Raw genomic sequence first — 27,532 nt, forward strand, 5'->3', positions numbered from 1 at the left:
AGAGGCTACCCCACTGAGGATATTTTCATGAAGTATTGGTCTGTGAATTTGTCCAAATAAATTATACTTAAATTCCAGTAAGATGCCCTGGTTTCAGCATCATAATAGCTTCCCAGGATATAGTAAGTGCGTGCATTTGTGCAGGCCTATGAACATGGAAATTTTATGGAAACCAACTTGGGTGATCTAGGTAATGTGTTTGTGAACTGACCTACTGTGTGTGATGCCCTAATGACTTTGGTTGCAATTCATCCCACTGGAATATTCTTTCTCTGGCCATTTCACCTTTCAGTTGACTTGGCATATTCTGAAGCAATCTAGTTGCATCATTCAAAATGGTTTTCATGCGAATAGTTTCTTTTTTTGCCAGTCCTGGGGCTTGAACTCAGGGCCTGAGCACAGTTCTTGGGCTTTTTTTCTTTTATCTCAAAGTTATACCTCTACCACTTGAGCCACAGCATGACCCCTGGATTTTCCTATGTATGTGGTAATGAGGTATCAAACCCAGTTCTTTGTGCATGGTAAGCAAGAACTCTTACAACTAGGCCAAACTCCTAGCTGCAAATAGTTTCTTGACACAGATGTTTGACCAAATATATCAAAGTGAACTTCATCCCTAGGGCCTCAATGTCTGTGACCTTGGAGGAAATCATAATACCTGGGATGAAGAAGGAGCATTCATAAACATGCTTTGTAACTAATGTTTTCCTCCTGGATGAAAGGGCTCAGATGCAGAGCCTCTGGAGAGGGTTTTACACATTTCTCTTGGGGACTTACAAGAAGTTTCCATGGAAGGTGGACAACTATACATTTCACTCAATAAAAACACACATATGCACATATAGAAAGATTCATGAAACTAAATCCAGCTAGGATTTAAGCTTGACAGTTGATTTAGGGATGTATCTTTTGACTTTTACATTCCTTCTTTTCCAATCTCCTCTCCTTGTCAGTTCCTTGGCTAATAGTAGCTGCTTTTCTACGATGAAGCACCAAGCACACATGGATGGAGATGTGATGATTGCTGGATTTTTCCCTCTCTACACATTGGGAACAGATCGCAGTAACAGCGATGCTTCTGGGTATGAAGAAAACAAGCCGTAAGTAACTCACCAATCTATTTCCATTTACAGTTTTTTCTTCAAGATAGTCACGGATGAGGGAACTGTGAAAGAACAAATAAGTGTTCTGTCTCTCTACCCTGATAACTCATTCTTATTACAGTAGAAACAGCTCAGTTTAATTGTTTCATCTTCCATTTTCTGTTGAGATAATTTCTATTTACTAGTAGGAAAGGAATCTGGTTTCCTTCCTTGTAGCTTTGTTTTCCAGGACTCATAACAATTCACTTTACTCCAGTATCTTCACCATCACAGATACAACTTTCAGGTGGTATTATTACAAATATATTGTCGGTATTATAACTTCTGTACTAAAAGGCTGCAGAAACATTTCCTTCCCCCATTTCTGTGATATGAGAACTTGTCTTTGATTATATTTTGAGGATACTGAAAAAAATCTTATTTTAGGCTGATAATTCATGAGGTAATACTAAACATTCATAATGCTGATATATTATGGTTAATGATTAAGTCAGCCAATGCATGAATATCTGTGAAGCTTTAATCTTCATTTAATCATCCAAAGCTGGAGCTGGCAATGACAGAGTGCTAGCCTTGAGCATAAAAGCTCAAAGACAGTTTGCAGGTTCTTATTTAAAGCTGCTGATACATACACTCAATCTCTCTCTCCCTCCCTCCCTCTCTCTCTCTCTTTCTCTCTCTCTTTCTCTCTCTCTCTTTCTCTCTCTCTTCCTCTCTTTAGAAAAATAGTTAATGTTTTGAAGTAAGTGCTATGTCATTATTTTATGTCACATATGATCCACATTCCAGGTGTTATGAAACCTCAACAAATATCCATTATGAAGTAATTTATGTGTCCAATATGAGATCTACTTTACTTTTGCAAATGAATGTACTTGGTCTCTAGCAGAGGGTCTCACAAAGGAATACCCATTCGAAAGAGAAAAAGAAACAGAAAAAAAAGGATAAAATTGCTTTACAAAATTCCAAGGAACTCTAGCAGCCAATTTGATACCTATTTCAAGAAAAAAATAGCATTGCTTCAATTGTATGCATTCCATTTTTTTCTTTTTTTCCTTTGCCAGTTCTGGGGCTTGACTTCAGGGCCTGAGCACTGTCCTTGGACTTTCTCAAGCCTTGAGTTTTACCACTTGAACCACAGCACCACGTCCACAGTGCTTTTTTGAAAACTCTCTCTTTTTTGCCAGTCCTTGGCTTTAGCTCAAGGCCTGAGCACTGTCCTTGGACTTTCTCAAGGCCAGAGCTCTACCACTTGAGACTCAGCACCTCTCCCGGCTTTTTTTTTTACTATGAATGTGATACCAAGGAATCAAATCCGAGTGTTCATATAGGCTAGGCAAGCAACACTAGGCCAATCTCCCGGTCCCAAAATATATCTTAAGCAGCCTTCCTGACTTGTTCCTCTCTGGTCAAAGTATCTGTACTATTACAGCTTACCTGGTGTGACACTTTAGCTCCAAACTTTTCACTAGAATGCTAAAAATGTTATCTTGGCAAGAGCTCATATATATTTAACCTGAACCTCTGCCCTTTGCCCCAAATCCTCCTCTTATCATTTTGAAATATAATAATTCATATGTATATGGAAGGAGATTTGAATCCCTGGAATCCCATTTGATATAAGTGTATTTTTTATATAGTTCTTATATTAGGTTTGCAGTAAATTTAGTAATTAGTTTTACATTGATGTTCTAAGAAATGGATTAGCAAATCTCTTTCTGTGATGAGTTTATGTCTGTGTTTGGATGAGTATTCTCTGGCTTCAAGAGTGAGTTTATTAGTGAGCTTTACCTTTCAATTTCATTTAAAATTTTAAGGAATATTGAAGTTAGTTCTCTTTGAAGGTCTCTTAGAATTAATTGTACATACATCATATCCTCAGCCTTTCTTGGTTATGAGGTCTTTGCATAGTAAGTCTCTTTCTTTACCTGCTATGGGAATATTCAGTTGGTTCCAAACTCTTTTGTTAAGTTATATTCATGTTCTCTGGGAATTTAACATTTCAATTATAATAAAGTTTTACAAATTATTCCCTTCTAATGTTCTGAATATTAATTGTATCTGTTTTGAATTTCACATTTATTTATCTATTTGAATGTGTTTTGCTCTAATTTGGTTCAGGTTTGCTAAGGAGCTCTCAATTTAGTGAATGTTTTCACACGCTTTCTATGGTTTTTTTTGCTATGCTCTTTACTATGTTTTCTATGTTTTTTGTTTCTTCTCTTTTATTGTTTTATATTATGATTTAAATTTTATTGTTTTAATCTTGGGGTTCAGGGTTTGGCTTGTTCCTGGTGTTCAAGAAGCTTAATATTTATCGTTCAAATACTGATTTGAGATTTCTTAAATTTGTACTGGTAGATGCTTAGAGCTACAAACCTTCCTCCGAATACTGCCTTCACTGTGTTCCAAAGGAGCTCTGTTTTAAGTGTTCATTTCTGTTAAGGATTATAAATATTTGAATTTCCCTTCTAATGTTTTCAATAACATACTTGTCCTTCTTTTCTTATTTTTTATTTTAATGTATGAAGGGGTTACAGTTATGTTAGCTAATAGGAGCTGCATTACTTCTCACACATTGATACCCCATCTTATGTTTTTCCCCATTCCCATCCCCCACCCCTTCTCATTTTCCCCCTTTCCCTTTCCTATTTCAAATGAACAAATAAACGCATATACAATATACCAGAAGTCAGACACTGCAACAATATGAAATTAGCCAAAGGACAAAAAAATGAGAATTGAAATAACATAGTACATTAAGAACAATAATCACTCAAGATAAAGCTCTTGTTTCCATATCCTGGAGATCCTTTCATTTAGCCTCATCAAAGATTACAATAGCTCAAAACCTAGATACATACTTGTCATTCTTCAATGCGTTCTTCAGTCACCATCTGTTAGAAAATATTCTGTTATAGCTTTTCCTGCTGAGCTCTAATTTTATTCATTATGATCTGTCAGGATGCAGGAAATAAAGCCATTTTTAAACATTTTCACAGATGCGTTTTTTGACCAAAAGTGTGATCTACTTGCAGAATGCTCTTTGAGCTACTGAGAAGAATGTATATTCTTATAGTCTTGTGTTAGTTATGCATTAGGTATCTGGTAAGTGTAGTTTTTCAATGTGATTGTGTCTGAGGTTTCTTTGCAGAGATACTCCCTGGATGACCTACCCAGCAGTGACAGTAATGTTTTGAGGATACCAACAATCAATTTGTTTTGATCTTTATTAGATTAAGAAAACTTTGTTTCAGAAGTGTTTATTTAATGAAATTGGCTACATCATTATTTTGTGCATAGATGGTTATAATCCTTATATCCTGCTGAGGGCAAGTTCCATTTATTAATCTGTAATGTCCTAGGGTGCTACTGTGGCACAATCGGTTAGCGTGCGGTACTTATATAGTATGTAACGTCTCTCTTTGTTTATTGTCATTAATCTTAATTTGAAATCTATTTTATCTGATATAATCTATTTTATCGGATTGATTTTCCACCCAGTATTTGGGAGCCAATTTTTTTTGAAAACTTTTACTGAAGGCAATCAATTTGAGACTGTTCACTTTTGTTATCAAGTTGGGTCTCTTGTAGAGATCAGATATGTAGATCTTGCTTCTTTGATTCAGCTATTCAACATGTCATTTATTTGGAAAGATAAATCTATTAATCTTGAGAATTGAAAAGGGATTGGTAACTCCTGACATGTTATCCACCTATTTGTTGGATGTTCCTCATCTTTTCTTATTATACTTATCTGCCTCTCTAAAATGGGACAATCTCTCCACCACTATTGGGTTATGGTTCTTTTTATATATGTAGGACATCATTTTCTTTCATTTGTATTGTTGGTTTGGATGTTATGGCCCACAATTATTAAGGGTACTGTGATGGATTCCTTATTCTTTGTTGGAAGTTGTTTACTGTAAACGGTGACATCCAATATTTCAGGCTGTCCTTGCTTTACTGGTCTCAGCTGAGAACATTGTCCTTATTTTAAAGTTTTTCCATCATTAATAATCAAATATTCCTCTTTGATAGTCTCGAGGATCCTTTCCTTGGTCTGTATTGATCCTGGGAAAATTGAAATGTGGAAATAGGATATACGTTTCAGGTGGGTCTGTTTAGAGTCCTTTGGATTCTTGAACAAGAAATTGTCTCTATTTTTCCATGGTTACATGCTTCTCTGCTAGAATTCTGTTGAACAGATGTCTTTTTTTCTTGCTTGCTCTTCTCCTTCTAAATTTCCCCTAGTCTTAAATTCGGCTGTTTGATTGACACCTGAAATTTTTGAAATCTACTATATTGTGTTATGGATTCATTCTATAATACTTTCCCATCTTTTTTATCTATTTGTCTTTTTGTTGGTTAAACATTTCCTTTTTCACATATTTTTATTTTAATTAGTAGAAGGGTTACATTATATTCACCAGATAAAAGTGCATTACTTCACAAACATTGATACCCTTTCTAATGTCATGGTCCCCATTTCCCTCCCTCCATACCCCACTCCCGCTCATCTTGATTTCCCCCCTTCCCTATCCAATTTCAAATAATCAATTAAGCACATATAAAATATATCAGATAACAAGGTAGGAATATGAGACAACCAAGGGACAGCAAAAGCGATGTGAGATAATATAGTAGATTAAGGGCAACAATCACTCCTCATATGGCTTTTGTTGCTATAACCTGGAGGTCCTTACATTTAGTGTCATATTATATGGCCTTATGTATCTAGATTTTGTTCTATTGTAAATCTCTGCTAGGAGAGCCCAAGGTTTCTACTGATTATGACAAATGAGGGAAACCATGTCATCTATTTCACTCTCAAAATTTTTCCACGGTGTTTTTTATTTCTTTACCTTGTAATTGATCGTTTTCAAATTTCTTTACTGAAGCTTTGTTTTTATACTATATGGTCTCTTCACTTCCTTGATTTATCTATCTTTTCTCATATATTTTGCCTACAGACTGTATTTTCATTGGAAACCTTTCCATTTGTGATTCATTTAGTTATCATTTGTAGATATCATAAATTCTTTAGCAAATTTTAGCTATTCTCCTCATTCTCATGATTTTCCTTTTGATTATTTCCTTTCTTGGTTATTTTCTTTAAGAATTTAGCTCCCAAGAATTGCTACTTTTCTCGCATTATTATGGATTCTTTCTGTCCATTTTGAATCATTTGCCTCATTTAAACAATATATTCTCATTATAATATTTCTTAGAATGTGGATACAAACAATCACACACAGAAACATGAAAGAAAATAAAAGTATTTTGCTCCTCTTTACTTCTCTATGTTCTTTCCTTTGTAGCATCACCATCTGAATACTGTGAACACAGCACAATTTCCCATTCTGGCCTTGGAAATTGATTTTCTACATACAGTTTTCTCATAATTCTTTCCTTATCCTTGTTGGAGGTTCCACTTTCCAAAATGAGTGCCTTGGATTTAGATGGGTGCCTGTGTTTTCATTACAGAAATAAGAAGATTCTCTCATCTTATATTTAAGCTCTTGATATGTTTGATATTGCAGGAAAAACTGTTAAATAAGTTTGATTTCTGAGAAGAGCTTACTATAAAACTTCATTAAATGGTGCTTTCCTTCTTAAAGATAGTCTTAATTTAACGATTTGTAAGATAGCACTATCTGAATCATAACCACATAACAGAAACTAGGAGACTTGAAACACCCAATTTTTCAAACAGATAGAGATAGTTATACAACCTGAAGGCAGCAGGATATTTGGTACCTCATGAAATCTCAAGCTGTTTTTAATGGAATTTTTTTCCTGTGGTCCATGTATGTGTTATTGAAGAAAAAGAAAGATCTCTCCAAATGCAGTTAGTTTACGAATATGTATCATGAAAAATCCCTTTCATATCCTCACATAATCCTATATGCAAGCACAAAACTATATAATTTTATCCATCCCAATTTGGGATGTTTTAAAATATTTATTGAAAGAGAAGGAAGCATTCAATGCATCAAAGTTGAAAGTTTAAACTATTCCTTCTGAATTGTTATGTTTCTTATATAGGTTCATCTTCAAGAACTACCAGTTTGTTTTGGCTTTGGCTTTTGCTGTTGAAGAGATAAACAAAAACCTTGATCTTTTACATAACTTGACTCTAGGATTTGATATCTATGATGTTCAATATGGAACATGGGCAGCATTTAAAAACCCCTTTATTTGCCTCTTTGGGTCATACAAGATTCCAAACTACAAATGTATGAGAGACAACAAATTTATATCAGTACTTACAGGAACTTCAGGAACAATATCTTCCCAGATTGGGACATTGCTGGATCTCTACAGCATTCCACAGGTTAGATGGGAAAGGAGGGGGACTATTAAAATGTCTAATTTTGTGCCATGTTATCAGTTAGATGGATATGATTAGGAAGATATTGAATTTATTACTCTATCAATTTTTTCAAGCCAAAGAGTAAGCATTCAAAAATTATGGGATATCCATGGTTTGGAAAGATTATAGACAAGTTACTGTAGACAAAGTAAATTTTGGTCAGTTTGGGGCCATAACATTAAGATATGTTGAGCTGATTGCTGGTGCCTCTGATCTTTAGTCTTAGGAACTCAGGAAACTTATTCTAAATAACCAAAAAAAGCGAACAGTAATATGAACTTCAAGTGGTAAAGGACTACCTCTGAGGATGAAGCCAAGAAATGCATTAGGCCCTGAGTTCCTGGCCCTGTACAGCCAATAATAGACACAGTCACACTCATGTGGAAAACACTGAATGAAGGAATTCAGCCTTAGAAAGAGAAAGGAGGAGCCAGGAGTGGTGGCTCTTGCCCTAATCCTCACTATTCAGGAGGCTGAGATCTGAGGATCAAGGTTCAAAGCCAGCTCAGGAACAAAAGGATCTGAGATGCTTATCTCCAATTAACATCTAGAAAATGGGAAGTGGGGCTTGGCTCAAGTATAGGGCAGTAGCCTTGAGCTGAAGAGCTCAGGGACATTGCCCATGCCCAGGGGTAGGACAGTATCTTTGAGCTGAAGGGCTCAGGGATAGCAGCCAGGCCAAGTTCAAGCCACATGACCCACAAAAAAAAGAAAGAAAAAAAGAGAAAGGATGTATGTTTTCTCATATGCAATATTAGGTCTAATTAAGAGCAAAAATATTGTAAAAATATGAATGACACATGTTTCTACTTAATATGTACATGACAAATTTGACTAACTTATGGTATATGTTGGGGTAGAATATTATGCTGTAACCTCTCTGAAAAACAGACAGTATAAAAAATGAACACCAGAAAACTGAAGTGTATCTTGTCTGGGAGAGGGAAGGTGTTAAGTGTATGTGGAAAGAGGCAGAGGAAGACAGAGTAGGTTAGTGAGCACTTAAAAAATAGTATTAATTTTACGTATGTGAAAATGGTAAATCAGGAAATATATAGTTGATAAGAGTTTAAGAAACACTGACAAAGATCAAGATGCATAGTACAAACAAATTGGTACCTTGTGCAATAATTTTTAAAATTAGAATTTTATTTTTTAAAATAATAGAAAAAACCTATTAACATCTATTAAAAGTTATATAATATGCATTATGAATGCAATAATGATGGATCTTATCATTCATGCAGTGTCCTATTTTCATTTCCTTTAGCTTACCTCTGGGCCATTTGATCGTGCTTTAAGTGACAATAATAAGTTTCCTGGTCTCTATCAGATGGCCCCCAATGATACATCAATAGTCAATGCCATTGTCTTATTACTACTTCACTTCAACTGGAATTGGGTGGGATTAATAACATTAGAAGATGAAAATGGTTTGTGGATTCTGCCTTCATTGAAAAAAGAGATGGCCAAGAACAGAGTTTGCATAGCCTTTCAGCTAGCATTCTCAAACTATGCCATCTCAAACATTTTCAAACTCATGACACGTTATAGGCAGTTAAATAAATCCTCAGCAAATGTTGTCATCATATATGCTGACAATGACTTCCTATTATATTTAATGACATGTGTTGAGCAATTTTCAATAAAAGGCAAAGTTTTTATCATGAACACAGTGTGGGATTTAACCATGAGAAAGAGATATTTTGTTCTTGGTTCAATCCATGTACCAATCATTTTTTCACACCATCACCCAGATGTTTCTGGATTCATAAATTTTGTCAAGGAAGTTAACCCTTCCAAATACCCAGAAGACTTTTTCCTTGCTAGGCTCTGGGTTCTCTCTTTCAATTGCTCAAATTTTGAGTCTGAGTGTGTTTTATGGAAGAACTGTCCTCAGGATGCTTCCTTGGATTGGTTGCCTGGGCACATTTTTGACATGACTATGTCTGGAGACAGTTATAGTATATACAATGCTGTGTATGCTGTGGCCCAGGCTCTCCATGAGATGCTTCTTCATGAAACAGAAGCACAGACTTTGGGAAATAGGAAAGGGACAGTACCTTCCCCTGCACAGGTAAGGCCTTCTGTGATGGATGGCACACAACAATATGTAAGTCAAAATGTAGAGAGGTTTCCTACTGTATAAAATCAAATGCTTCAAGTATTGTTCTGAAGCCCAAGAAACTATACTTATTTAAATATCTTTGGGATTATCTAGACACGTGTTTATGTTCTTTGCAGGGAAAACAGCCCAGTAACAAGGACAAGATATAGTCCATGAGTTTTTTAAGTTGCAAATAACCTCAAATGTCCTAGTAGCTAGTGAAACCTCTAAAATCACCATTTCCCTCTGTTTCTTAAGTAATTTCAAATGGTGATTGCATATAAGAAATTATTTGTAACTTTATTAAGTGAGTTTTCACCTACATTAAAATTTTAGCAAGCTCAAACTATAGACATGCATAAATTAGTGGTTGTAGAAAAGTTTAGCGAGGTGACTGAAAAGGGTCTCGTTCATAAATCTTTATACCGAATTGGTTTCTCTTGAAAAGCAATCTTTTATTTCCTTGCAGAATGACCAAGAGCCAGAAACTTGTTTTTATTTCTATCTATATTTTCATATAGAATAATTCATTATGTGTCTCTGTTATTCTGGAATTATTAATAAGAAATTTAAGGCAATTAGAAACTTTCTTGTTTTCGGTTTTCCATCTTAACTCTGGGATGAACTTCACCAAAATATGATGCTTCTTTTTTAGCTTCATCCATTTCTGAAGAATATCCAGTTTCAGAATCCTGCTGGGGATCAAGTGATTTTACATGACAAACGGAAATTTGAGGCACAGTATGACATTGTAAATATTTGGAACTTTCCTGAAGGTCTTGAACTTAAAGTGAAAGTAGGAAGTTTTTCTCCATATACTGCACATGGCCATCACTTATCTTTATCTGAAGATATGGTAGAGTGGGCCATAGACACAACAGAGGTATGTTGATCTGTTCATCATGACATTAAGGACATAGAAGTAAGCAAAATATGTACCTGATTGTGTGTCAGTAACTTACTCCTGTAATACTAATGATTTAGCTGGCTGAGATCTGAATATCATATTTTCAATTCAGTCCTGGCAAGAAAGTTTATGAGAGTTATCTCCAGTTAACCTTCACTAAAGCTGAAAGTAGAGCTGTGAGTCAATCTTGACAGTACTAGCCTTAAGCAACAAAGCTCAGATACACACTGTAGGCTCTGATTACAAGACATTTTGATCAACATACACACAATAATTTATACTTTATAAGTTTAATAGTTACAAAGCACTGCACATTTAAGTGTTTCCAATTTAAGAAATTGCATTCACTGGCTATTGGATAGGAAAGGAACAGAATAATTTAACAGTGCTGGTTGCTCTTTATTTGACAGAGCATTGGTAGCTTGTAATTTTATCTACTCAGGCATCAGATATTCTCTCATCTAAGATTATAGGTCAATTTAAGTCTCGCCTGGGTAGAAATGTCTGTGATACTCTTATTTCAACTATTTCACAGCTCAAGTTGAGATTTAACTCAAGTGATAGAATGACAAACCTGAGCAAAAAGACTTCATGCTCAACACCCAGATTCTGAGTTCAAGTCCCAGCATAAGCTCCAAAAAGGGTAAAAATATACTTCTAAAGGTTTATTGAGAATTTTATCATAAAATCTTAATTGCAGTTTTCTTAGCAGGTTTCTATGCTGTGACAAAGTATTATGGGAATCACATATTTTAAAAGTTTATTTTTCTTTTTTATTAAATAATTTATTAACATTGATTTTTACATCATATTTCAAATGATATATTTAACAAACAAGTATTCAAGAAGGGAATCTCTATATACAACCATTGGCACTTAGATTTTAGAACATAATTAAAATTAGGCTGAGGGTTTGTTTGTCATAGACATATTAATCTATGTAATAAAACATTATGTCTGTAGAGTTACACATTTTTATGTCTCTATATTTTTGTTTATATTTCCAGTACTATGTCCATAGCATTGGGTATGCAAATATTGAGTCCTTGCTCTTGTACTATTTGCATTATGTTTAGAAGTTCCATTGAATGGTTAGTTTCCGGCTACTTAGGCATCTTTCGTGAGAGGAACCAGTGAAGGAGCATGAGGAAAAAGAAGATTCTTACCACATGGCCACTGAGTAAATAAGAAGATAGGATGGGACTGGGGTTCGACTAACAGTAAAAATGTGGAACATGTCCACTACATTACAGCATACTTTCATAGCTTATGATAAGATTTTTCCTACTTACTTGTCATCAATCACAAATGAATATAAGATAAAACTAATGCCAGGAATTCAAGGAAACTCCATAGGGATAGCCACTATAACTTATTTTTCACCATTTCTAAATTTTAAGGGTCTTATACTTCTCAATAATTCAACAGGCTGGAGAGAGACCAAGGTTATAGAAATGAAGCCTTCATGGAAAGATATGGAATTTATAGCAGCATTTAATTAAATGACAAGTTTTTTGTACATAACATATAGGTAGAAATCCTATTCTTTAAAATGGTGGAATTTTTGGTGTGTCAGTTAAAATTCTGAACAGTTACTGACACATATATAATTTTCCTAAGCCTCCTCAATCTGTCTGTAGTGAGAGTTGTGGTCCTGGATTCAGGAAATCCCCTCAGGAAGGAAAGGATGCTTGCTGCTTTGATTGTACTCCCTGCACAGAAAAAGAGATGGCTAATGGGACAGGTAAGTTCATGACTTAGGGAGAAAGACATACTTTCTTCAAGTAGCCTCAATTCCATAAAATGAAAAAGTTCTGTATTAATATTACAACAGCAAAATCTTCTTCCTTCACTTACTAATTTTTTACCATAGATGATACAGTTCCTAACACAAGAATCACAAGTGAAGAATTACATGTCAAATGAATGTTTTCCACTCTGTTGTATACATGTTTATTCCAGCAATTACTAATGTATTTTAACATCTATTAACTTAAGTACAAGACTTTTAAATGATAAACTCTCCATTTTCATCAAAGAATACTTTAGAATACTAAGAAAACAGAGACCTTGCATATGTTCATTTCCTATTGCCCAGAATATCCTTTCAACATAGCAACTTCTGTGAGTTAAGTTTTGTACATCCATAACACATGCAATGAATGGCTGCAGGGCTCTAGTTTATATTGTCCTGGAAAGTATAAGCCTTAACATGAAAACTTTTGGATGAGGGGTTTGAGTAATGCACACGAGGCTGAGAATGACTGTGGCAGCATGAAGAGGTATACGAATATTTTGTTGGGATATTGGAAATGGCAATAAATAATATGTGTGATAGTCATTGTGGGTAAAAATAGAGCATATAGGAAGCTCTGCCTGAATATAATGAAGCCATAAAATAATACTGAACATGTGTGGTAATACTGTGTAATGTTTACTTTTATACTAAACAATATTGACTTGTTAGAACTACCTCTATGTGGAGATTTTGTAATTTTCTTTTAAGTGCTGAAAAGGGATTAATGGCTATTTGACTTACTCAACAGATATGGAGAAGTGCATACAGTGCTCAGATCATCAGTACTCCAACACAGAGAGAAACCAGTGCCTCCAACGGATGGCAAGTTTCCTGGCTTATGGAGAGCCTTTGGGGATGGCTTTGGTTTGCTTGGCTCTTTTTTTATGTACACTCACATCTGTCGTTCTTGGAGTCTTTGTAAAACATCAGAACACCCCCATTGTCAAGGCTAATAACAAGACTCTCAGCTATATCCTGCTCATCGCACTCATCTTCTGTTTTCTCTGTTCCTTGCTCTTTATTGGTCGTCCCAACACAGTCACCTGCATTCTACAGCAAACCACATTTGGAGTTGCATTCACTGTAGCTATTTCTGCTGTCTTGGCCAAAACTGTTACTGTGGTTCTGGCCTTCAAAGTCACTTTCCCAGGGAAAATGATGAAGTGGCTGCTTGTATCTGGGGCTCCTAACTTCATCATTCCCGTCTGTACTTTGATCCAACTGATGTTCTGTGTATTCTGACTGGGGACTTCTCCTCCCTTCATTGACACAGATGTACACTCTGAACGTGGCCACATTATCATCCTGTGTAACAAGGGTTCCCTCACTGCTTTCTACTGTGTCTTAGGATATCTTGTTTTCCTTGCCTTGGCCAGCTTTACTGTGGCTTTCCTGGCCAGGAACCTTCCCGACACCTTCAATGAAGCCAAGTTCCTAACCTTCAGCATGCTGGTGTTCTGCAGTGTCTGGATCACTTTCTTACCTGTCTACCACAGTGCCAAGGGGAAAGTCATGGTGGCTATAGAGGTGTTCTCCATCTTGGCTTCCAGTGCAGGGCTCCTAGGCTGCATTTTTGCCCCCAAGTGCTATATTCTCTTGTTACGGCCAGATAAAAATTCCCTTCATGGATTCCAGGACAAAAGATGTAGTGGGAGAAATAAACCATCTTAATACTGAACTTATATGATAAACTGTATTGACACTGGGCTAATATGGCAGGGCATAATGACTCACACCTGTAATCATAGCTACTCAGGAGGCTGAGATCTGAGGATCAAGGTTCAAAGCCAGCCACAGCACAAAAGGACCTGACACTCTTAGCTCCAATTAGTCTCTAGAAAAAAAGGAAGTGGGGCTTAGCTTAAGGGTAGGGTGTTAGCCTTGAGCTAAAGAGATCAGGGAGAATGCCCAGGCCCAGGGATACTACAGTAGCCTTAAGCTGCAGAGCTCAAGGATAGCATCCAGGCTGAGTTCAAGCCCCATGACCCACAAAATAAGATTGAACTTACATGTCTGGTCAAATATGTAGAAGATTGAGACTAAATTCTCCATTTCATTTTGTCCATCAGATATTAGTTTATACTGTTGGAATCAAATCAGTGAGTAAATGACTTATTCATTGCTCTTATAACAGTATAGTCACAACTTTTAGTCAGAGCTCATAGGTTAAAAATTCATTGTACATATTTCTGGAACTTTCTATTTATTCTGTACTTATCAGTAATCTCCATTAGTATATTTTTATTGTCCCTAGTTTTCTGAATGTGTTTTCTTAAACATTGGCCTAAAATGTTCTTTATGCTGCCAGTTCTGGATCTTGAACTTAAAGCCTGATTACTGAGCCTAAGCAGTAGGGGTAGTATTGTTTAGTGTTTCTTTGCTTTTGATTTTGAATCAATGATAGTAGTTTACCACTTGAGTGACTGCTCCACTTTTGGCTTTGTGGTTGTTACCTGTATATAATATTATTTGACTTTCCTTCCCAGGTTGTCTTTAAGCCACGATCACCAGATCTTGGCTTCCCTGTGGCTCTGTTTATGGATATATTTCATTATTGTTGTTGTTGTTGTTGTTGTTGTTGTTATTCTTTGCCAGTCCTGGGGTGTGAAATCAGGGTCTGACCACTGTCCTTAGATATTTTCAAGGCTAGCACTCTACCACTGGAGCCACAGCTCCTTTGCCAACATTTTCTGTGTATGTGATATCATGGAATCAAACCCAGGGCTTTGTGTATGCTAGGCAAGCACACCTTACCACTAGGCCACACTCCCAGCCCATTTCTATGCTTTAAAGTACATTATTTTACTGCCTGTTCATCATTACTGTTCTCAATCACAACTCATTAATATTTTCCTATTAAAATGTTTGAAGTTTTCTTAAATTCATTAGAGCATATTGTGCTTAATACATGTATATTTCTATTCATATGTCTGCCTATTTCCACATTCCCCATTTTAATTTAGTTGGATCATTGTCCTGCATCCTCTCTGATTTCATTGCCTCTCTTTTTCCTTTTATATACTTTTTTTCTCCTCTCTCTCTCTCTCTGTCTCTGTCTCTCTCTCTCTGTCTCTCTCTTTCTCTCCCTCTCCCCCCATGGTATTTTACAGAGATGAAGTGAATATTCACTGATAAGTGCAGAGATTTGAGTGTTCTGTGTACTCTCAAAGCTCCATAGGATGATGCTCCCAGTCTTTTGATTAACTTATCTTTATTTGAGGCACAAATGCTAAGTGAAATTCTGGGGCTGGGAGTTTGGCCTAGTAGTAGAGTCATTGCCTAGCATGCACCAAGATACAGGTTTGCTTCCTCAGTACTACATACACAAATGCCAGAAGTGATGCTGTGGCTCAAGTGGTAGAGCTCTATCTTTGAGAAAGCCCAAGGAGAGCTCCGGCCCTGAGAAACTAATTAATTCCCCTACAGCTATCTAATGAAGAGTGAAATAAAGTAAAACATGGCCTAACAAAAGTAAGTTACATGGGCAGGGATATTGGACTAGTGGTAAGAGTGCTTGCATAGCATGCACAAAGACCCAGGTTCAATTCCTTGGTACAACATATAAAGAAAAAATGCTGGAAATGGTGCAATGGCTCCAGTGGTTCAGCTCCAGCCTTGAGAAAGGCCAAAGACAGTGCTCAGACCTCAACTTCATGGCACAGGACTGGCAAAAATAGTAAGTTACACATCATACAGATAATCTGGAAGTAAATACAACATTCTGGCATCCTTCTTTTGAAGTACCATGACACACATTCTTTTAGTTGTTCATAATCAACCTGCCTTTAATGTGTACTGAAAAATCTCTTCTAACCTCTTCTGAATCAGTTCTTCCACATAAAAGGAAGAGAAGATGAAAGGAAAGAGGTGATATGTACTTTCTTTCCTTAAACCAAGGTTATCACCTAGTCCTGTAAAAGTAAAACTGTTACATTTTTTCCTAGATGAGAGACATGAAATGTCTGTGTAAAACTTTGGGAGGAAATACGTTATAATAACCTGTGAAGCAGAGCCTTGAAAATACATTGTATTCACTCTCCACATTGCAGTAACAGTAAAATTGTAGTAAAGATTTGTTGAGAATATATAATTCAGATGTAGAAATTCCTTTGAAAAAGAAACCTAAGACTTTTACAGCTAGTTGAAAACTAGGGAAAGAATTCTTGAAGTTATGGCCTAAGTTTTGATACATAGTTTACACGGGATTTCAAACTTACGGCGTATGAATGTTAAATATTGGTCTGATACAGACTCAAAGATCTCTGATTTTTAATAAAATAGATTTGTAGTAAGGGAATAAGAACAAAGAACTTGTAAAATATTATCAGAGTTCCAGTGACAATTCCCTCACTACTTCTGACACTGGGGGAAGAGATAAAGAACCCATAATGAAACTTTGGAATTTTGCCTACATTCGGCTGTAAAACAAACAGATTTCAAAAATGTCTGACATCCTCAAAATGTTCTAAAACCAAAGATTCCTACATTGGAAAAAAGTGATCCTGAAATCAGAACATATGTCATTTTACCATTCAAATGTCTGCTTTTAATGACAATGAAGTCATGAAGTATGAAAATAAAATGCAAATATTAATAAGTGCATAATAATAAAGATAATTTATTTATGTAAGTTAACAATTTCTGACAATTCTAACACCTAAGACTTACTGAAAGCACTTTCTAGTACTGTCACTATTGTGATTAAGTTACTCAGAGAAACTATAATAAGGAAAAATCCCTTAGAAGCAAGAGGTGCATATATATGTTTGTATAATATCAATAAAGTTTAAAAGATCATCAAAAGGACCACAAATAAATTATGTTTTTATAAATTATCTTACATAAAGCCATTACTACATTTTTTCAATGTTGCAATACAGCAAAAGGAATATATCCACATGTGCAAGGGTTTACATCAATTGAGCTCCCAAATAAACTTTTTCTGCATGATCAGATTAGAAACAAAAATTTCTCAGAAATCCATAAGAGCTGATAAAGCTATAAGAAATTAAATTCCCTGGTATCAGTGGATCTCACCTGTACTCTAAGACACTCGGGAAGCTAAGATGTGAAAATCAAGCTTCAAATTCAGCCTGTGAAGGAAACACAGAATAATAAACTAATCAGAAAAAGCCAGAATTGATGCTGTGGATCCATCTGTACAATGCTACTTTCAAGCAAAAGAAGCTCAGCATTCAGGCCATAAGTTCAAACTCCAGGACCAAGAAGGAAAAGAAAGAAAGAAAAATGAAGGAAGAAAGGAAGAAAGAAAGAAAAAGAAGGGAGGGAGGGAGGGAGGGAGGGAAGGAAGGAAGGAAGGAAGGAAGGAAGGAAGGAAGGAAGGAAGGAAGGAAGGAAAAAGAAGAGAGAGACAGAGAGACAGAGAGAGACAGAGAGAGAGAGAGACAGAGAGAGAGAGAGAGAGAGAGAGAGAGAGGAGAGAGAGAGAGAGAGAGAGAGAGAGAGAGAGAGAGAGAGAGAGAGAGAGAGAGAGAGATGGAGGGATTGAAGGAAAGTAATCCATCCCTTGGTTCTCTCTTTCACAGTCTAAAGAGTAACTCAATAAATTTTCCAGCCACTGAAGGTGATGTTCTTCAATATTATTTTTCATCCAAGATTTCTGTTAATAAATCTGTGGTGTTTTCTGAAAAATCTTCAATTAAATTCAAATATTTTTATTCCTTTGAATGGTGTAAAGTTTCTTTATTAGAAATTTGGATCTTCTCAAAACAAATACAATCAAGTTTTCAGGGCTGTCTTCTTGAAACAAAAATTGAACAGTAGTCTGTCAATGGCTCCACGTATTGGTAAGGGGATAGAGATCTGAGAACTGCAGTTCAAAGTCATATAATGTAGGAAAATTCATAACATGTTAGTCTAGAGTTAACTACAAAAAAGCTTAAGGTGGAATAGTGGTTCAAGTAGTAGAGCATTATCCTGGAGGCAAACACCTAAGAGACATCTGACAGGATCTGAAATTAGGATCCTCCAGTGGTACTTATGCTCACATGCATCTTCACCTGTGTGTACATGAACAAGCATATGTTTGTGTGTGCACAATCACACACACACATAAATAGAAAAAGAAAACAAGTTCCTTCACCTTTATTATTTCAATATGGCACTGCAATAAGACACACATTATGACCCCATACATGTCCCAACATCAATACCATGATTTTTTCCAGTTCTGTCCACTTATCAATTCAGTTGCATCATCTAGTACGGTACTCACGAAAATACTTTCTTGACACACTGTGCGACTATATCTATCAAAAGTAACTTTATCCCTAGGGCTTCACTATTTTTGGTCATGAGGAGAGAATGACCTACAAACATGTTTTCCAAATTGTGATTTTTCTTTGGAAAATTTGATTTCTTCAGATGCATAATCTCAGGAAAGAAAATTTTACACATTTTTGCAGAGGATTTCAGGAAACTTACATGAGAATATCTGTGTTAGATTGACCATCTCTATCATATAGATGACATATACACAAATACAACATATTTCTATAAACCTGGAGGAGAAAAACTAGCTTCATGCAAAGTAAAATTTCAGCTTGCAGAGGCTTCAGTGATAATTCCTTTCAACATTTCTGTTTATTCTTCTTCAGTTTCTTCTCCTTATCAAGTTGTTGAGTTGCAATGTCTGCTTTTCCAGAATGAAGCACATGGCAGACATGGATGGAGATGTGATAATTACTGTGTTTCCCCTCTCTGTAATTTGGAAACAGATCGTAGTAAAAGTGATTCATTTAATTATGAAGAAAAGAGCATATGTAATGTACCATTTTATTTGCATTAAAAGTTTGTTCTGAAGATGATCAGTGGCTGAGGGAACTCTGAGTATTCACATGAATTCTCTTTATCCTAACCTCCAAATTCCTACTGCACCACAATCACTCAAATTCGGATAACAATATTTGCTGAGTCATTTGAATCCTATTAAGAAACTTACTTGTGCCTGTATCTTGAAATACTTTCTCTTTTTTTCTTACTAGTTTCAAATTTAAAGAGTAAAGGGTAGTGTTGATTCATTTCTCAAAATACAGATAACTTGTATTCACAGGGCCGTGCTTATTAAGAAGGGCATCTTCAAGAAATCAGATGTCTGTAGCTGTTTTTAATTATTTTTGAGACTTATTTTTCTTTTGCCAGGCCTGGGGATTGAACTTAGGGTCCTGGGCACTGTCCTTGGACTTTCTGAAAGCTAGTGCTCTACCACTTGAACCACAGAATCACTTTTGGCTTCGTCTGTGTATGTGGGTACCCAGGACTCAAACCCAGGGCTTTGTGCATGTTAGGAAAGCACTCTAACACTTGGCCCAAGTCTTCTTTTTTGTTTCACTTTTTAATGTATTAGTGTGTGACAACACACACACACACACATACACATGACTGTATTTATAAGTGTAAAGGCATAAACACATGCAAACATACATGGTTATATTCATATGTGTGTGCTTGTGTGGTTAAAACTCCCTAACTGAAAACAAGGGTAGTGATACAACCTTGCCTTTTGTCTAATTAAAGCTTATGTTAGCTTTAGCAATCATGAAGTGTGTGATGGGAATTTTATTGAGTTTCTGGTTCTTTTTAGTAATATGGCTATATTAAGAATATTGTTTATGCTTATGTACCATTATGGGATATTCTATTTATAAATCACATTTGGACTTATGGCATGCTCCTTGAAGGTTGTTGTTCACATTTGTTTTTTATTTTATTTTTTGAGGAGTCATGGGGCTTGAACTTGGCCTGGGCTCCTCAGCTCAGGGCTACTGCCCTATCCTTGGCCTAGCTCCACTTCTGGTTTTCTAGATGTTAATTGGAGATAAGATTCTCAGGTCCTTTTGTGCCCAGACTGGCTTTGAACCTTGATTTCAGATCTCAACCTCCTGAATAGCTAGGATTATAGGCATAAGCCACCACACCTGGCTGTTGACTTTTGTTTTAATTCAAGGAACATTTGTTCTTTTCTTGCTTACTGTTCATGATACAGATCTGCTGGTTTACAAAAGCAATACATTTGATTTTTTTCTGTTTCTCATTTGTACATGTCATTCTGTGGGCATTTAGTTTTTCAAAAGCTCTGAAAATTGTGGCTTTGTATTCAAATGTGAGTGTGATTCCTTTAAATTTTTTCCTAGGAGTGAGGCATTACATTTGGTTGTGCACATATTGAGCTTGAAACCTATTACTGCATACTGTGGTTGATTTTAGGGATTCTGCAGAGGACTCAGATGAGTGCATCTGAGTTTTTTTAAAAATAAACTTGTTGCTTCTCTTGTAGATGATGATGGTTTTTTATTTGTTTTGTGATTTTAGCCCTTTATAATGTGACCTGGAAAGCTCTTTTGCAGGACAAGTCTATCTTATGATCTGAATTAACACTGTATGTCAATGTCCACAATTCTGCCTATATTTGGGCAATTTGGGCTATAATGTTTCTGAATAGACTGCTAAAGCTTTAGTTTAATTCATAGTTTTGTTTTCTTTTCTCCTATGAATTTTAAATTTGGGCTGTTGTTCAAAGCACAGAGATTCTGGATATTTGGCTATGTATTTGGACATTTTTTTTATCATCCATATGGTCATAAACCTCCCAGCTTTAATATGTTTCCATGATGTTTCTTCTACTTAATAGATATAATTGGTGATGCCTTTCATTGACTTAATTTCATTGTGTTAATTTACACATGATTTCCTTGTTCATTGATCATATTTAATACATTTCAGTGAGTTTACTTAGGCTCAAGGTATACTCCTGGGTACCAGGTAAGTGGTGTTTAGGGAACCACCATCTACAATCAATGTGAAGAGATCACGAAACCCACCTCAAGTAATACAGAATTGGGTGTGGTGGTACAGCCCATCACACCATCCGTATACCTTTATGAAAAGTTAGTGAAAATTTTCTCTGATAAACACAGTACTTTAAGAACAAAAATCACACAAGATGAAACACTTGCTTCCACATTCTGGAAATCCTTTCACTAGGCCTCATCCTAGATTACTATATCTAGGTTTTGCAATATTGTAATCTTCTTCTAGGAGAGTCCTAGATCCCTACTAATTATTACAAAGAGGGAAAACATTGAGCCTATGTTCCTTTGTGTCTGGCTTACTTCACTTAATATGAATTTTTCTAAATCTTTCCATTTCCTTACAAATGGGGAAAAGTCATTCTTTCTAATGGCAGCATAGAATTCCATTGTGTATAAATATCATATCTTCTTGATCCAAACATCTACTGAGGTGCATCTGGGTTGGTTCCATATCTTTCCTATGGTAAATATTACTGCAATGAACATCTTTGTGCTACTGGTTTTAGCATGTCCTTGTTTCTTGACATTTGGATAAATGGCAAGGATTGGAATTGCTGGGTCATAGGGGAGCTGTATGTTTAGTCTATTGAGGAACCTCCATACAGCTTTCCATAGTGGTTGAATGAGTGTACACTCCCACTATCAAAGTAGCAGTGATCCCTCCTGGCCTCATACCTGTCAGATTCTCGTTTTATTAAATTTCTTGATCATGGCCATCTGACTGAAGTGAGGTGGAATCTCAAAGTTGTTTTGATTTGCATTTCTATTATCAGGAGAGATGTCGAGCATTTCTTCATAATTCTATAGGCAATTCTTATTTCTTCTTCAAAGAAATCTCGCTTTAAGTCTTTGTGCCATCTTTTAATGGGACGGTTGTTTCTTTGAAGATTTGTTTGGAGAGATTCAATTGTTTTTAGCTGTAGATATATTTTAAATATGAGGCCTTTGTTTATTTTATGCTTAGTGAAGAGATTCTATTTTTTCCGTTCTGTTTTATTTTGGCTATCTTATCAAAGATTAGGTGGCCATAGGTCTGTGTCTTAATATCTGGGTCCTCAATTCTATTCCATTTGCCTTCAGGCCTGTTCTTGTTGCAGTACCACCAACTGTTTTGGTCACTACAGCTCTGTAATAGAGTCTAAAGTTTGGTATTGACATTTTTCCTGCACAGTTCATTCTGATAATTATTGCTTTTGCTATATGGGGTCTTTTATTATTCCATATGAAATTTTGTATTGCCTCTTCTATTTATTTAAAGAATGATATTGGGATATTGATGGGTAGTGCATTGAAGTTGTAAATAGCCCTTGGCAATATTGTCATTTTCACAATGTTAATTCTTCTAATCCAGGAGCATGGGAGGTTTTTCATTTCCTCAGTTCTGCTTTAATTTCCTTTCTCAGGGTTTTAAATTTTTCATCAAAAAGATCGTTTACATTCTTAGTAAAGTTAATCCCTAGGTAATTTATTTTCTTTGAGGCTATGGCAAAAGGAGTTACTTTCCTGATTGTTTACTTGTTCCTCTCATTTTTGGCATATAGGAAGGCAGTTGGTTTTTTGACAGTTAATTTTTTGTCAGTCCTAGGCTGAAACTCAGGGCCTGAGCTCTGTTCTTGGACTTTCTCAAGGCTAGAGCTCTACCACTGAGCCTAAGCACCACTTCTGTCTATTTTCTATGTATGTGGTACTGAGGAATCGAACCGGAATCTTCATGCATGCTAGGCAAGCACTAGGCCAAACCCCCGGTGCCTTTGAGGGTTAATTTTTTACCCTGATACCTTGCTAAAGTTTTGTATCAGCTCAAGCAGCTTGGGAGTGGAGTCTATAGGGTTTTTTTAAATACAGAATCATGTCATCTGCAAAGAGGGAAAGTTTCAGTTCCTCTTCTCAAGTTTGGATCCTCTTTATGCTTGTATCTTGCATTATTGCTCTGGCTAGGAATTCAAATGCTATGATAAAGAAGAGTGGAGAGAATGGGCATCCTGGTCTTGTGCCTGATTTAAGAGGGAATGTCTTTAACTTTTTACCATTAAGTATAATGTTAGCTGTGATTTTGTCATACACAGCAGTTATTATACTGATGAATATTCCATGGATTCCTAGTTTCTCTCGATCTTTATGAATGAAGGGGTGGTGGAACTTTTTTCTTTTCCTTCATATGTTTATATTTTAATTAATAGAAGAGTTACATTATATTCACCAGATACAAAGTGCATTACATCACATACAGTGAAACGCTTTCTCATGTTCTTTCATCCCCTTCCCTATCCAGATAAGCCAGGAGCACTAGGGCTCCACATCTCAGCTATGGGGAAAGTGTGAACAGGACTTTGTCTAGGAATGTGGTACCAACGAATGGGATCCAGCTAGACAAGAACTCTATTGCACTGGGCCAAACGACCAGAGCCTGTCTTTGCTTGTGTATTTGTTGGTTTCTTTTTGTTGTGGTTACAGTTTTCTTTATTTTTAATTTGGGGTTCCTGTATTTCTGTTTAGGGTTTTGGGGGAGGATTGGTTCACTTTTTGGTTTTTTGTTTCATTTGTGGTGGGGTTTGTTGTAGCTTTGTTTTGGGTTTTCTTTTTGGAAGAGGCTTCTTTGTTTGGGCATGGTCTCTCCTGGACTGAGATCTTCCTGTTCACCCCTTCCCCATAGCTGAGATGACAGGCCAGATGGGTTCTCAGATGCAGAGTTCCCAACACCTGAAAAGGCTCTCAATTCACTATAATGGGCTGCCCCCATGGAAAACAATCCTGACCGTAAATTGGAGAGTGCCAATGAGGTATCTCCAGATAAGGGAACTCTTTGCGACATTCCAAAAGCTCACACTCCCACTGACCAGATAAAGGAACACTGCAACCAGGTCCAGAGGCATCTCCACGTCGTGAAACAGAAGTGGAGAAGTGGTGAAAAGACTGTGGTAGGTGTTCGATTTCATAGTTAAGAGGAGAAACAGGCCTGAGATTCATCCAATAAATGAGTCTTCCCAATAAACGAGTCTTGCCCTGAAGAGTCTCCCTGGTGCATCTGACTGTCCTCCCTCTGGTGAGGGAGAGCTGGGGTAGGCTGCCAGCTGGCCCACTACTTTCTTGGCCATGTCTTAATCAGAGCGTGTTCTCTCTGTCTCTTTTGCAGGTCAGGATGCAAGAAGGACATACTGTGCCTGAACTTGGGACAGGAAAAGAATGCTCATCAGAATCAGGATCATTGGTGAGTCAAGCCCAGCGGGTTACGAGGTAAGGGTCTCCCTGAAAAATGGGGAAAACTTACACCAAGAGTGAGGACCCGGCACTCAAAGTGTGTAGATTTAAAAGGAGAGATTTGGAGATCTCGGATTCCCAGACTGAGGGGGTCTGGGAGGCCTTCATATGTGCCGCTTCCTTGTTAATTGCAGCCAATCTTTTCAATTGGGTCACATGGGACAATCGCCTAGTGAGAAGGAGGAAGATTAACTTGGGAGAGGACCCTCCCCTCGGGGTCTGTCTAACTTTGTCCAACCTTAAGGCCTGCTTCTCTTCTGGCTCAATTACATCTAGCACCAAGAAAACTTTAATTGAGGAGTGCTCAGAGTTGTGGAGAGTTAGCCATCCTGCTACTCAGGAAAAAAAGGGTTTAGAGCCTCACCCTGAGGAGGGATTTTTGGTCACCTTTGATCCTGGGGCCAGGCCCCTGAGCCCTACACCAAGTGCTCCTGCCCCGGAATTTGCAGCATACTTTTGGGGTGCCGAGCGGCCTCTGCTATATTACTATCCCGTGTCCCATGAAAACTCTCCACCACCTCGTATTAAACTGGAAGAGGAGGCTAAGCCACAGTTTTACAACGGAGACTCCTCCCCTAAACTGGAAGAGGAAGTTAAGCCGCCATTCTATAGTGGTGGCTCCTCCCCTAAACCAGAAGGGTGGGTTAAACAGCCATTTTACACCTCCCCACCATGCTGGGTTTTCCCAGTAAATGCTAATGCTCGGGGTAATAGACTGGCCCAATGGTATCCCTGGGAGGCCCAAGATTTAAAGTAGCTTAAGCAAGCAGTCTCCGAGGATAGGCCTAATTCGCCCTTGGCCAAAACCATCCTCCAAGGCGTGGCTCACCAACAGTGCACCACCCAAGACTAGAAAAATTTAACCAAGGCTGTGCTCCCTGGCCTCCTGTACCTCAAATGGTGTGCATTTTTTAATGAAGAGTTCCATGCCCAGGCTGAGAGGAACCATGCTGTTAATTCCTGTGACTTATGGGATGCTATCAGGATCCAGTGATCACTTTTCCACAGGCCTCCAGCAGGCTGCTATCCCTGCCTTCTACCAAGAACAAGAGTGGGCTTTGGGATTGGCTGCATTGAAAAAAATGGAAGAATGCCCCTCAGAGTCTCCAATAATTACACAGAAGGCTACTGAGGACCTTGCCATCTTTATAGAATGAGTAGAACAGAGCCTCCAAAGAAAGTTCCCCTCGGGGTCCCTCCAAGATCAGTTTATGCAGCTCAGGGAGGGGATGAATGCAGACCACAAACTGGCCTGTATAGGAATAAAAGAAAGATCTATGGGGAGGTGGATAGTTGCCACTAAGGATGTAGGCACTCAAGCCCACCACTCACAGACGCTGGTTGTGGTCCTAAAAGCCCAAATGTCTTCACTTGGCTAAGCGCTTTCTACCGCCCTTACCTCTTTCAATGGGGCTGGAAGAGGAGTTTGTTATGGTTCAGCCAGCAAGGCCACTTCAAAAGAGATTGCCCTAGGGGATGGATAAGACCTGATCACCCACAGGGACATTTTTCAGGCCAGACAAAAGGCCTAACTCCACCTAAAATATCCTGTCCCTGAGGAGCTACTATCTCCTCTCAGGCTTTAAGTTCCCAGTTCCTAGAAACTGCAGCAAGCCATAGCTCCTGGGTGTAGCTGGCCTAGCAGTATCTTAGCAAATGGCACGACCCCTGTCCTGGCCAGAGTCATTCAGCCTCTGTTTTTAAAGAGGACCTGCCCTATAATCTCTAGGGTGAGACAAGATAAAGACATTGTGGCATTCTCTGATGACTGCATTAGTTATGAAAAAATTGGCATAGAACTGCTCCCTCAATTCTAGGGGCCACAGTCTAATCGCATGTCCCCCTGTGGGTTGAGCAGTGGAATATTGGCAGGAAAAACAATTGGAGCTACTACAGTAATAGCTTCAGAACTCTCCATATTTGTTATCATAAGGATCAAGCAAATGCAAGTTTCAAATACAGGTTTCTTCATGATCTCCCTGCAGTATGCTCATGGGGGCCACCCCATGAAGTCTTTCATCAATTCCTAATAATTTGTATATTTATGTTATTGAGTTAAAGGATTGCTTTTTTCTACTACCCTCCTATAACAACATTTTTGGAAAAGATGCCCAGGTTTAAAGCAAAGGCATCCAGAGGTAAGTAAAAGTTGGCTGACCACCCTTTATGTCTGTCTAAAAAGTGCACTGTGGGCCAAAAAGCTGGATGCAGAAAGCTCTCCAAGGCCTGGGTGGTCAAGGGACGCCTTGACCCCCTTCTGGACTTCTTGTCAGTAACAGGGCATGCCTGAGAGTTTCACTGACAAGGCATGTATAATCTAAATAAGTTGTTTGATGAGAACATTCATCTGAGTTCATGTTTTTGTGTTAAATGTATCTGATTGAGTCCCATTTTCTGTTGTAAGTCAGTGTCTGGCTCTGTTTCAGAGTAGGTTAGGATGGCCTCCACCGGCCAGCTACCAGGGAATGGAAATTTCCACAGGAGAGGTGGCCCCTGAGTTCAGGGCCTCTTGGTCTTTCCGTCACACTGGTAGTTTAATGCCATGCATGCCATCAGAAGTTTAGGAGTTTCTTTAAATCTCTGCTTCTCTGTCTTGTTCTTGCTTTTCCTTGAGTATATTTCCTTGTTCAGTTTTGTCTTTGAAATTGGTACCAGTTCTAAATATGTGGTTTTTGTGTGTGTGCTCACGCACACATCTTTGTTATCTATTTGAATATTTCTGGGAAGTACCCCAAACTGGGGTAGGTCTAGGGCCTGGTATGGCCCCTCCCACTTGGCTGCAAGTGAGGTGAGCCAAGGCCAGACAAAGCAGCTGCAGGCTTAGTCCAGTTTCCTTTTTCCTAACAATCTGCTGAAGTGACAGTCTGAAGACAGTTGGTGGCAGGACGAAGACTTCAGTCTTAGTTCTCCTAGGTTTAAGACTCCCACCCAACTTTCATCTGCAAAAAGTATTATGGTGAAATTGATTCCCATCCTAAACATGGATCCTTGTGGTGTGTGTGTGTGTGTGTGTGTGTGTGTGTGTGTGTGTGTGTGTGTGAGTGTGTGTTAACATGAACCATTTTTAAAATGTACGGCCGATATAAATTTTGTGTGCTTTAAGATCTTTGAGTATGAATGCATGTGTGAATGGGTGTAAGTGAATATGTTCA

General features: G+C 37.5%; 1 pseudogene; it reads left to right on the forward strand.

The window, feature by feature from the left end:
• Positions 1 to 984: 984 nt before the first annotated feature.
• On the forward strand, positions 985 to 13,962 carry LOC150042552 (vomeronasal type-2 receptor 116-like; annotated as a pseudogene).
• Positions 13,963 to 27,532: the final 13,570 nt, after the last annotated feature.

Source organism: Megascapheus bottae, chromosome 35, assembly GCF_031878675.1.
Source record: "Megascapheus bottae isolate mThoBot1 chromosome 35, mThoBot2.hap1, whole genome shotgun sequence".
In the NCBI taxonomy this organism is placed as follows: domain Eukaryota; kingdom Metazoa; phylum Chordata; class Mammalia; order Rodentia; family Geomyidae; genus Megascapheus; species Megascapheus bottae.